This window comes from Dipodomys spectabilis, unplaced genomic scaffold, assembly GCF_019054845.1.
Source record: "Dipodomys spectabilis isolate Male_0828 unplaced genomic scaffold, ASM1905484v1 ptg000361l, whole genome shotgun sequence".
Lineage (NCBI taxonomy): Eukaryota > Metazoa > Chordata > Mammalia > Rodentia > Heteromyidae > Dipodomys > Dipodomys spectabilis.
Genome location: NW_024871038.1, coordinates 905,626 through 916,356, shown reverse-complemented (window position 1 = coordinate 916,356; position 10,731 = coordinate 905,626).

Sequence of the window (10,731 nt, the reverse complement as noted above, 5' to 3'; positions counted from 1 at the left end):
CTTTATTTGTACTTTTTTGTACTAAACCCTGAATTTAGCATGCAAGTATATGTGTGTACATGTGCACACATGTGTGTATGTGTATATGTGTGCGTGTGCTGTTGCAATGTTGCTTGCCAATGTGGACAAGGTGAGGCTCAAAAGAGCTAACTGTGTTGCGATGTTTTTATTTATCAGTGTTCTGTCATGTCATTTCTGTAGAGCCACCCTTCTGTACATTTTATTTGTCAAATAATAACATCATCATAATCAAAGCATATACAAAATTAAGTTAGATAAAAGAGACCACTTTCAGCTCTTATTATATGTTAGGTAAGAAGAAACAGATATAATTAGGTAGTAAGTTATTGCTGTAAGATGACTGTCAGTACAAAATATGTATTTGACCTCTTAAATTGGTTATACTTTTAAGATATACTCATGGAGTGAGTTTCACTGACTTGACCAAACAGGTATTACACTCTGGTTATTCACACGATGAATAAACTCTTTCTGGATTTCTGTTGAAAATAACTTTCTTTGTAACATCATATCTATTCTCACTAAGATAATCAACCCTGTATTTATTAGGTTTGAATATCCCATCATATTGACTGAAAACCAGTATTGTGGATATGCTTGCTAGATATACCTTTCAAAACAAACAAACAAAAAGCATGTGTCACCTCCAGATTGTGGATGCATTTGAAGTTGTTTTGTACATGCAATGGGATCTTCACTAATGGCTCTTTCGTGGAAGTAACTATCACAACTTTAACAAATAAGGCTTTTCGAATATCTTTTCCAATATAAATAACAACCCCGCGAGCGTCTTGTAATTTCTGAAAAGCCTTTGAATATTTTCAGTATTATTTCAGTTCATTGACTATAGAGCTATAGACATTTCTGAAATAAATATTAAGATATGAAGATGTAAGTGGGTATATAGGCTTTTTATGCAATAGAATATTATGAAATATTATGAAATAGAATAAAAGGATATAAGTGAATTTGGTAAGCTAATTATTAGTATAACTTTGTTTTCTAGTAACAGTTTTTTTTTCTTATTTTTGGGTGTGGTCGTGGGGCCTTGAACTCTGGGCCTGGGCACTGTCCCTCCGCTCTTCAGCTCAAGGCTAGTGCTCTACCGCTTGAGCCACAGCGCCACTTCCGGCTTTTTCCTTTTTGCTTATGTGGTGCTGAGGAATCGAACCCAGGGACTCATGCATGCAAGGCAAGCACCCTACCACTGAGCCACCTTCACAGCCCCAGTAACAGTTTTTTGAATGTAGATGATGCAGTTAAATTATTTCCTTTGTGGCTCTGTACTTCAGTTAGTTTTATAATGTTGATAATTATAAGAGTGAATTTGTAGAAAAATAAAGGTATTTGAAAATGATGGATTAATCTTGTATTTTCTGTCCTACTCCCAAGAAAATGAGTTATTTTCAATTGTTAATATTTTATCATTGAATCTTCAATATCACAAGAAATTTTGAAAAACATGCAGTAGTATTGATGTCTTTTTAAACCAATTGTATTCACAAGTTGGAGAGTCTTTAATTCATGCTTAGGTCTTGGTGTCCATGATTTTTAACCTCTCGTTCCTAACATTAATGATAGGTAAGACTGCATTTTTGGGTATATGAAAGGTAAATATTCATCTGGGGTCAAAGGTGATTTTTATATCAGTCTTGCTTTAATAACATTTTAAAGTAAAACATTTCTCTCAAAATGTTGGGTATAAAAAGCAATCAAAATACCTCTAATGGTAAACAACTTATGTGAGCTACAATGTGGAAATGATTGGTCTATAAGACCTGCAATCTGTTTCCATCAGGAATTGGGGAGATTATTCTTTCAGTATGACTGCGATGCAGTGTTGTTATGGGATAGAATATAATTTCTACAATTTTGAGCTAGAAATCAAGAATGTTATAGTTTAGCAGTTCCTTTCACCAGGGAGATATAAATTGATTATGAACTTGCATATTGCGGTTGCCTATTTCCTTTTTTTTTTTTTTTTGGTTGGTCTTGGCACTTGAACTCTGGGCTTGAGTACTGTCCCTGCACTCTTCCACTCAAGTCAAGCACTTGTACCGCTTGAGCTACAGTGCCACTTCTGGTTTATTAGCAGTTTATTATAGATAAGAATCTCTCGGACTTTCCTGACTCGGCTGTCTTTGAACCGCGTTCCTCAGATCTCAGCCTTCTGAGTAGCTACGATTACAGGTCTAGCCACCGACATCCCGCTTAGTTTCCTATTTTCTAACAAAGATAAAGTGACATATTATTAAAGTGTGGACAATAATTCTGGGAAATTTTCCTAGAATTAGTGGACTAAGTACTGGTATTTTAGTCACAAAATAGAATGAAGTTATTTGATATGGTGGGAATGGGCCGCAGGCTAAGATTTACCATTTGTGAAATGTTGTACTAGTAATTCCAACTCTGAAGACTTCAATATCATCATCTGAGAATTAGAAATAGAAGTAGTTCTACTTTATGGGATTATTGTGATGATTAAATTAGATACCATAGGTAACGTACTTGGAAAAACAATCAGCATTTGATCCTTTCTACCTGTTATTTTATCATGTGATGAATTCTAACATTTTTACTGTGATTTTTATATTGTTTCTCTTTAGGATATGCAATGTGATGTATTGACATTCATTTTGTTGGTCACTTTTCTGTCATTTTGAGGAAAATAACTGCAAAGAAAATTTCTGAGAAGGAAACTATTATTTTGACTCATGATTTAAGAGAACACAGTTTAAGGTTCAGATGTCTCCACTTTTTTTTTGGGGGGGGGGTCCGGTCGTGGGGCCTGAACACTGGGCCTGGGTGATGTCCCTCAGCTGTTCAGCTCAAGGCTAGCTCTCTACCACTTGAAACACAGCGCCACTTCTGGCTTTTTATTTTTGCTTATGTGGTGCTGAGGAATCGAACCCAGGGCCTCAGGCCTGCAAGGCAAGTTCTCTACCACTGAGCCAACTTCCCAGCCCCGTCTCCATTGTTTTTAATTATATTTTTATTAAATAGTTGTATGAAGGAATTTCCATTCAACAAATCAGTTTATAAGTACAATGGATCTTTACGTAACTTTCCAATACCCTTCCAAACCTCACCCCACTTTCATTGCTTCTAGTTTCTGCATTGAATATTATACCTTCCCTCTCTTCATCCATAACTCTCTTTATTCCTTCCCTTTGACTTCCGCTCATATTTTCCAAATGATAGTTTCTTGGTATTCACTTTGTTGGAATAAAAGTTCAATTTTATAAGAAATTACACTTTTAAATACTCGTCTGCAAAGAGTATGCTTTGGTTAATACTGTTGTGTAAACTTGCATAAAGTCCTATGTTCAAAATATGCGACAGAACATGGGTCCTTCGTGTGTCTGGCTCTGACTTAGTTTACTTAACATATTTTTAGATCTATCTATTTCTTTGCAAATTACGTAACAGTCTTCATAATGGATGGGTGCAATCCAATTGTGTATATGTGCCCCACTTTCTCCAACCATCCCTCCACCATAAGACATCTGGGCTGTTTTCATAACTTGGCTACAGTAAATAGTGCAGCAGTCAACATGGTTGTGGAAGTGATTTTCTGTATCTTTTGGAAGAATTCATCACTATCTTTCTGGGAGCAATCCTCTAGACAATTTTCCAGAATAAGCACATCCCTCCTTTCATCTCCATCACAACGTTTTGCAAGGCCTCAAAAACACACTACCCCTTACAGTCTCAATAAGCTAAAACCACACTGGGCCCATATTCTTTCAATACATTTTTTTTTCATGATTATACACATAATTTACTGAGAACCTTCTACGTACTTTTCTAATGTGGGAATGAGGGACATGACAATAGAGTAAAAGTAAGAAAATTTCAATTTAATTAGCTATTATAATATTTAAAAACATTTTCAGCTCTAACTCATAGCCTCACTTACAATTATTTTAATCTTTATTTGAGTACTTCATCAATCCCCTAAATTATAACAGGTGCGTTAAATACAAAAGCAAAAATTGTGGTTTGATTTTGATACTCATGTGTGAGGATGCACAATATGGGCAAATAGATAGATTGGAATTAATACCCATTATCCATTATGTTAAATTAAGATGGTTTTCCCAAACTGATTCTCGCAATTCATATTCCATTAAACAACAAGAAACTTGTGACAATTCCCTTTGTTTTGCTCTTTAATAACTTTGTTTCCATTTTATTTTACAACGAAGGTTGATATTTCATAAATCTACTGTAGATACAAAGATACGATAAAATATTTCTGTCTGTATGCATTGATATATACATACACACATCTATTACACAGGTTGTAATGATAATTTATAACTTCTGTAACTACATGATTTACTAAACTATTTAAAAAATAGACAGCTTATGTCTGGAATCCTGGTTACTCAGGAGGATGAGATCTGACGATCATGGTTTGAAGCCATTTTGGCAAGAAAGTCCATGAGCCTCTTATCTCCAAACAACAAACAGAAAATCAGAATTGGAACTGTGGCTCAAAGTAATAGAGTGGTAGCCTTGAGAGATAAAGCTCAGGGCATCACACAGGCTCTTAGTTCAAGAACTACAATCTAGCCAAAAATCTAATTTACACCTGTGTAAGTAGAATATTTCCATCACCCAAATGCATATCCATACTCATTTGCAAGATAACTCTGTTATGTCTGGAGTTCCACACAACATTATAGCTTAAGTAGAATGGATCACAACATGGGTTCACTCTATCTCTCTCATGGTCTTTTTTCTCCACTGAAATACTCAAAATCTTACAATCATTCCAATTATTTAAAGTTATAGCTTTTTTCTTCATTACGCCTAATAGAGTTTGCATTGAGTGTCTTGTGTCTCCTAAATGGGTGTTCTTAACACTTTGTCATGCCCCAGCCCTAAATTACCCTGATTATTTTTCAGATAGATTCTGGCTTCCTCCTTGTGTATGATCTTGGGATCATTCCACTTTATGTTATTCTTCCTGGAATTTAGAATAACAGGTGCATGGCATGGCTTTGTGTACAGATCTTTCTGTCCAGTCTGGGCTTTAACCACTGTCCTCACAACAGTAGACTCCCATGTAGTCAGGATTCTCAAAAGCTTATCATAGCTGATTTTTAAAAAAAATCATTGCATTTCCTGCAGGTTTTTAAGTACTGAATTAATTTGTGTTTTCTTCAGTTGTTTTGTTTCATTTGAATGTATGTGTTGAGTTGTTCCAAACTTTCCTTTTGTTTCTTTCACTCACGTTCTTACCTAAGTGCTGAGAAACCAATTCTTTCTCAAAATAGTCAAAGTGAACATTATTTATTCCAAAGCAATTTCAGTAATATTTAAATACCTTCATACATATGAATGTTATACGAATGCTAAGTGCTGAGAATGGTCTTTTTATTTTCACAGCAGTCTTTGGCATACACAGACAGATCATGAAATATATGAAGATAATAAAACTACACATGCTTGCCAGGAGGAGAAAATCCTATTATTAATTGTTTGACAAAGGCTTCCCTTCTCGTGAAAGAAATACGCTGTTTGATGCAGAATTTCACAAAATCATATAGCTAGGAAGAACCTAAACAATCATCTAATACTACAGAGTTGAGGGAGATGAATTGCCCTCCTGAATAATTTACTTTTGGGTCATATAAAAGCAGGCTTGCAAAAAGAGAATAGACTTTAGAGAAACATGATCAGTTGTATGTAAATAGCTGCTTAGCTGATTTTGTTAATTTGTGAACCAATACATGGCAATAGGGTACAACAAGGTAAAAAAAATTAAAGAAGGTAGCATTGAAATACTCATTGGTGTGTTTGTGTGTTCACGCACACGTGTGTATGCACACACATATTTGCAGGAGCTCATGCATGTATTCATCATTCCTGAAGCTTGATAGTGCCTGGGCACTATCCCTAAGCTTCTGTGCCCAAGGATAGTGTTTTACCACTCGAGCCATTGCTGTTTTCTGATGTTTTGGAGATAATCATATGTATTTTCATGATTGGACTGGCTTTGAACAGTGGTCTTCAGATCTCAGCCTCCTGAGTAGCTAGCTAAGCTGATTCAGCCTCTGAGTAGCTAGTTAAAGTTCTGACTGTCCTTTATGCTTCACTGCTCTTTTATTCTTTTCCTGAGGTAATCACAAGCCTAACTCATATATATGTCGAGTTTTTTTAAAAATACTGCTACTGCTTGGCACCAGGGGCTCCCATCTTTACTCTTAACTACTTAGGAGGCTTGAGAACAGAACCCAAGCCAAAAGTTTAGTGGACTTCCTTCTCACTCTATAGCTGGGTGCACTGGATCATTTCCATGATCCTGCACTATCTAGAGGCAAAGATTGGAAGGACTGCAGAATCCAGGCCAGCCAAGGTAGTCAGCTAGACAAGTTGGTGTGCAACTCTGATGCCATTGATGATGGAAGGCTAAAAGGACAGATCAGGTGCATGTTCTTGTGGAAAGGGAACCCCTATCCTATAATTAACCACTGATATGACGCCAGCCTAGCAAGAACAATACTCCAAGTTGAAATCCCCACAGTTACCCACAACCAAAATAGGTAAATACATTAACATCCCACAACTTAGTACAATCTGTTCTTTGTTTTAATATCATCTTTATCTGATTATCATATGATGTGACAGAATAGTTTCTTCATTATCTTAAGATATATTTTAAAAGACCTAGAGAATTCTTTCTCACTTATTAAGTGCAAACGAATGGCAATTCATCTCATTTGTTACATATTTGACTACCACTATAAATTCATCTTATGATTTTTATTATTAGTAATATATTCTGCTTTATTACTTTACTTGTAACATTTATAAACTTTTTGCTTCTCTGCTGAAGTTTAAGTATTTAAATAGTATCATCAAAGTATATTCCTTGGGTTCCTAGGACAGTTTTTTACAAAGTTTTTAACCAATGGCTTCTAAGAATTCTTAATTAGTATATTATTTAATTTATTTTTAATTTCAATTTAATTTTATTGTAAAGGTAATGTACAAAGTGGTTACAGTAACATAAGTAAGGTAATGAGTACATTTTTTAATGGAAGGAACATTCTTATCCCCTCCATCGATTTTCTTGTACACTCAAAAAAAGAAATACTGATACTTTAGCTGGTGCTATTGATCAATGGGTACTTTTGCTTTCTTTGTTCATGCATTTTTTATTATAAAATTGATATACAGAGGGTTTACAGTTTCTTCAGTCAACTAAAGAATGCAATTCATTTCATTTTCTAAATTTCAAATTTTGAACTTAATTATTTTCTTTTGTTTCTTTAGAGTAATTCTTTTTTCAGAGTCGAAGGATTAGTTAATTCAATTTTGCATGAGTTTTACAATGTAAATTATTTAGACACATATATTTTGCTTTTAAAATATTTAACATGAATATTTAAAAATTATTTTCTTAATTTTTATATGGTTGGTGAATTTAAATAATTTTAATTTCTTATAGTTTTAAACATATTTGTCTTTACTGTGTTTCCAAGAAGTACATACTTTATTAAGAAGGCTTCATTACCTGGTCACTTTTTGGAAATATTTGTACTTGAATTAAAAAAATGTTTGAGCAGGGAATGGTGATTTGTGGCTTCCATTTTCTAGCTATGGTGGGAAATATAAGCAGGGTTTGTGATTCGGGAGAGGCTTTGAAATGATGAGACCTTTATTATAAAAGTATCCAGAGTGAAATGATTAGAAATATAGCCATCTCTAGCGAGACATAGAGCATCTGGTTATCATATTCTAAATCTTGAGTTAAAATACCAGTAACATCAATCTTTTGTCAAAATAAAAGTATACATGTTTCAAAATGTTTATTATTTAAAACTTGTTTGCAAAGGTTCTCGTGTCTTCTATTTCTTAATTTTCAATTTAGTTGATCTATAAGAATCCAAGTATATTGTGAGTATTTTATTTCTAGTAAACTTTTAAATAGTATGAGCAATAATATGATTTCATATTAACATATTTTACTATTTGTGATAATTACCTCTGTTTAATATGATAATATCAATATTCCAAATGTGTGTATGTTGTGTGTGTGTGTGTGTGTGTGTGTGTGTGTGTGTGTGTGTGTGTTAATGTGGATTTTTTTTTGTGTGTGCTTTGGGTGTACTTTGTAATGTTTGGGCGATCACACCATTGCTTCACACATGCTATGCCAATGTTTTACCATTGGGCTATAGTGTTTTAAATTATGACTTTTAAATTTTCATTTCCTATTACTTCCAAATTATATATGATAAAATATGATCCATCTTCTATCCACGTTAGCAATTTTTATTGTTATTTTATTGTTATTTACAATATTTCTACTGCCTTTCCACTTCCAAACTCTTGTGTTTGTTATTGATAAAGGTTTATTTTGCTTCTTTTCTCTCTTCATTCTTTTTCCTTTTAGAATTTACCTACCCTTTCTTTTATTTCTTTGGAAATTATCATCTTCCTATTACAATTTCTTTACATTGTAACAGGTTTATACAATGCTTTATTTTCTATTTTTCCCATGTTCTCTGATTCTCAGTCAAAACTATTAGGTGGATTAAAACGAAACTTGATTCAGGACACCTTATATTCCTCTTTCTCTTCTCTGAAGTCTTTCTGTTTTTTGAAACACAGTACCAATGACATACAGCTCCTATGTGGTCCATCATTCTATCCCCTCTCACTCTCTTCTGCTGTGCATCGTTATCTAAATCTTAACTCATTCCTAAATTAATTTTAGAAAACAAATATAGTCTTAGAGCAAACTAGCCTTGGAATAGATTTCTTAATTTTTTTGAAAGTACAAAAGAATTGATAATCCTTTGCATTGGAAATCATTTTAAAATGTTTATCACTTATTATAATTCATATACCAAGCAAGAATAATTTTATATAATCATTACAAATATCATTTTATTACTACTATAGACTATAATTAAAGTCCAAACCCAATCTATTACCCAAATCTCATTATTCTTAATTCCTAATCCTCACCTAAATATCTTAAACAATCTAAATAGTCTTGTCTTTAACCTAGACATAAATATTCTATACTTTTACTTAACATTTTCCAGGGGCATGTATTCATGTTTCTAAGAAATGTTCACAGCAGTTAAAATTTGCTTTTGTGAAATTAATGTGATACATTTTGTTGTTGTTGTTGTTTGCAAGACTTTGGCATTGTCCCCAATGTTTTTATGCTTAAGGACAGCACTCCACAACTGGAAGCACAGAGCTAATTCCTGTTTTTAGTGATTAAATGGAGATAAGACTCTAACAAGTACTTTTCTGTCTGGGCTAGTTTCGAACACAATTCTAGGATCTCAGCACCCAGAATAGCTCGAATTATAAGCGTGTCACTGGCACTTCGTTTGATGTATTTTTTAAATTTTAATTATGTTTTAAGATGTATCTTTCACTATAATGTACATCATTCTACACAGAAATTTAAATATATGTACATATTTCTGATGACAAATAATCTCTAAAAATCTATATCGTTCTGCACATAACGTATATATAGATATATATGTATATGTATTTCTGAAGACAGACTCCCTCAAAAATTTTTATGCTACTATTTTGACCTTTTACATTTCAAAGATATACAGTCTTTTTCTAAAAGTTCCTGAGAATAAAATAACTAATACTTGATTTGAAAGTAGAGTTTATTACTTTAAAGGAAATTTTAGATATACACATGATATTGTAGTAACATTTAGAGTATATCACTTGAAAAAAGTTCTGTTCAAACTCTTAAATATTTGTGTGTAGTGACGGAGAGAGAAGTTAATTCATACTGGTTAGGAATTTGTAATGCTTCAAAAATCTATTCCATAATTTGTTAAAAGCACATCGTCAAGTTACCTGATATGGTTTAGTTTTTTTTAGTTTCTTTATTTGTTCAAAATTTTAATATGGATGCATGCACAGTGGTAACATTAAAATTATTAATCAAAAGACAAATAATAGCAACGTCATAGACACATACCAGACTTTCAATAATTAGCACTTATGATGCTAATAATAATTTTGGTGAGGATGATGACCACAGTGTAGCCTGATGATGACTTATTTTTATTTCTGCATGAAAAAAAATTGTGATTTTAAACCAACAAACTGAATTTGACTCTTTTCTTATTTGTAAGGCAAGATGGAAAATGTAAGGACTCTTCACTTTTCTTTTTTCTTGCTCTAGAATTCAACAAATTCATTCTTCAATATTTCTGGTAGATTATATTAATTTACAGATGAGAAATGTAATGCCAACAGTCAATGGAGTGAGTAATTAATGATACTAGAATTTGTGTCTGAGATATTCACTCTGTGTGCTTACATGGAGCAGTAATTTGGTGATGGAGAGGAACAATATGAAAAGTCTATGGGGAAAAAGCATACTATGTAAGCAGTTGTTTTAGGACAAAGTGACCAGTGATGAGTATTTGAAACAGGCCAGTTTCAGTTGCATAAAAAAGAGTACATAGAAATTATATTAGTGACAGAAACAGAAAATCTTGATCATTCATCTTATCTAACAGACGGAAGTAGAAGGATAAGAAGAAATCTAAAGTGTTTCCACGTCTCTGGATGGCAACCATGTTAGTAATATTCTTGTTGATAAGGACTACAGGTGGAAATGATGGATTTAGAGGAAAAAACTCTCTGATAGTTCTAAAATTTATGTTAAACAGATGCATGGATAAGTCTTTTTAGACA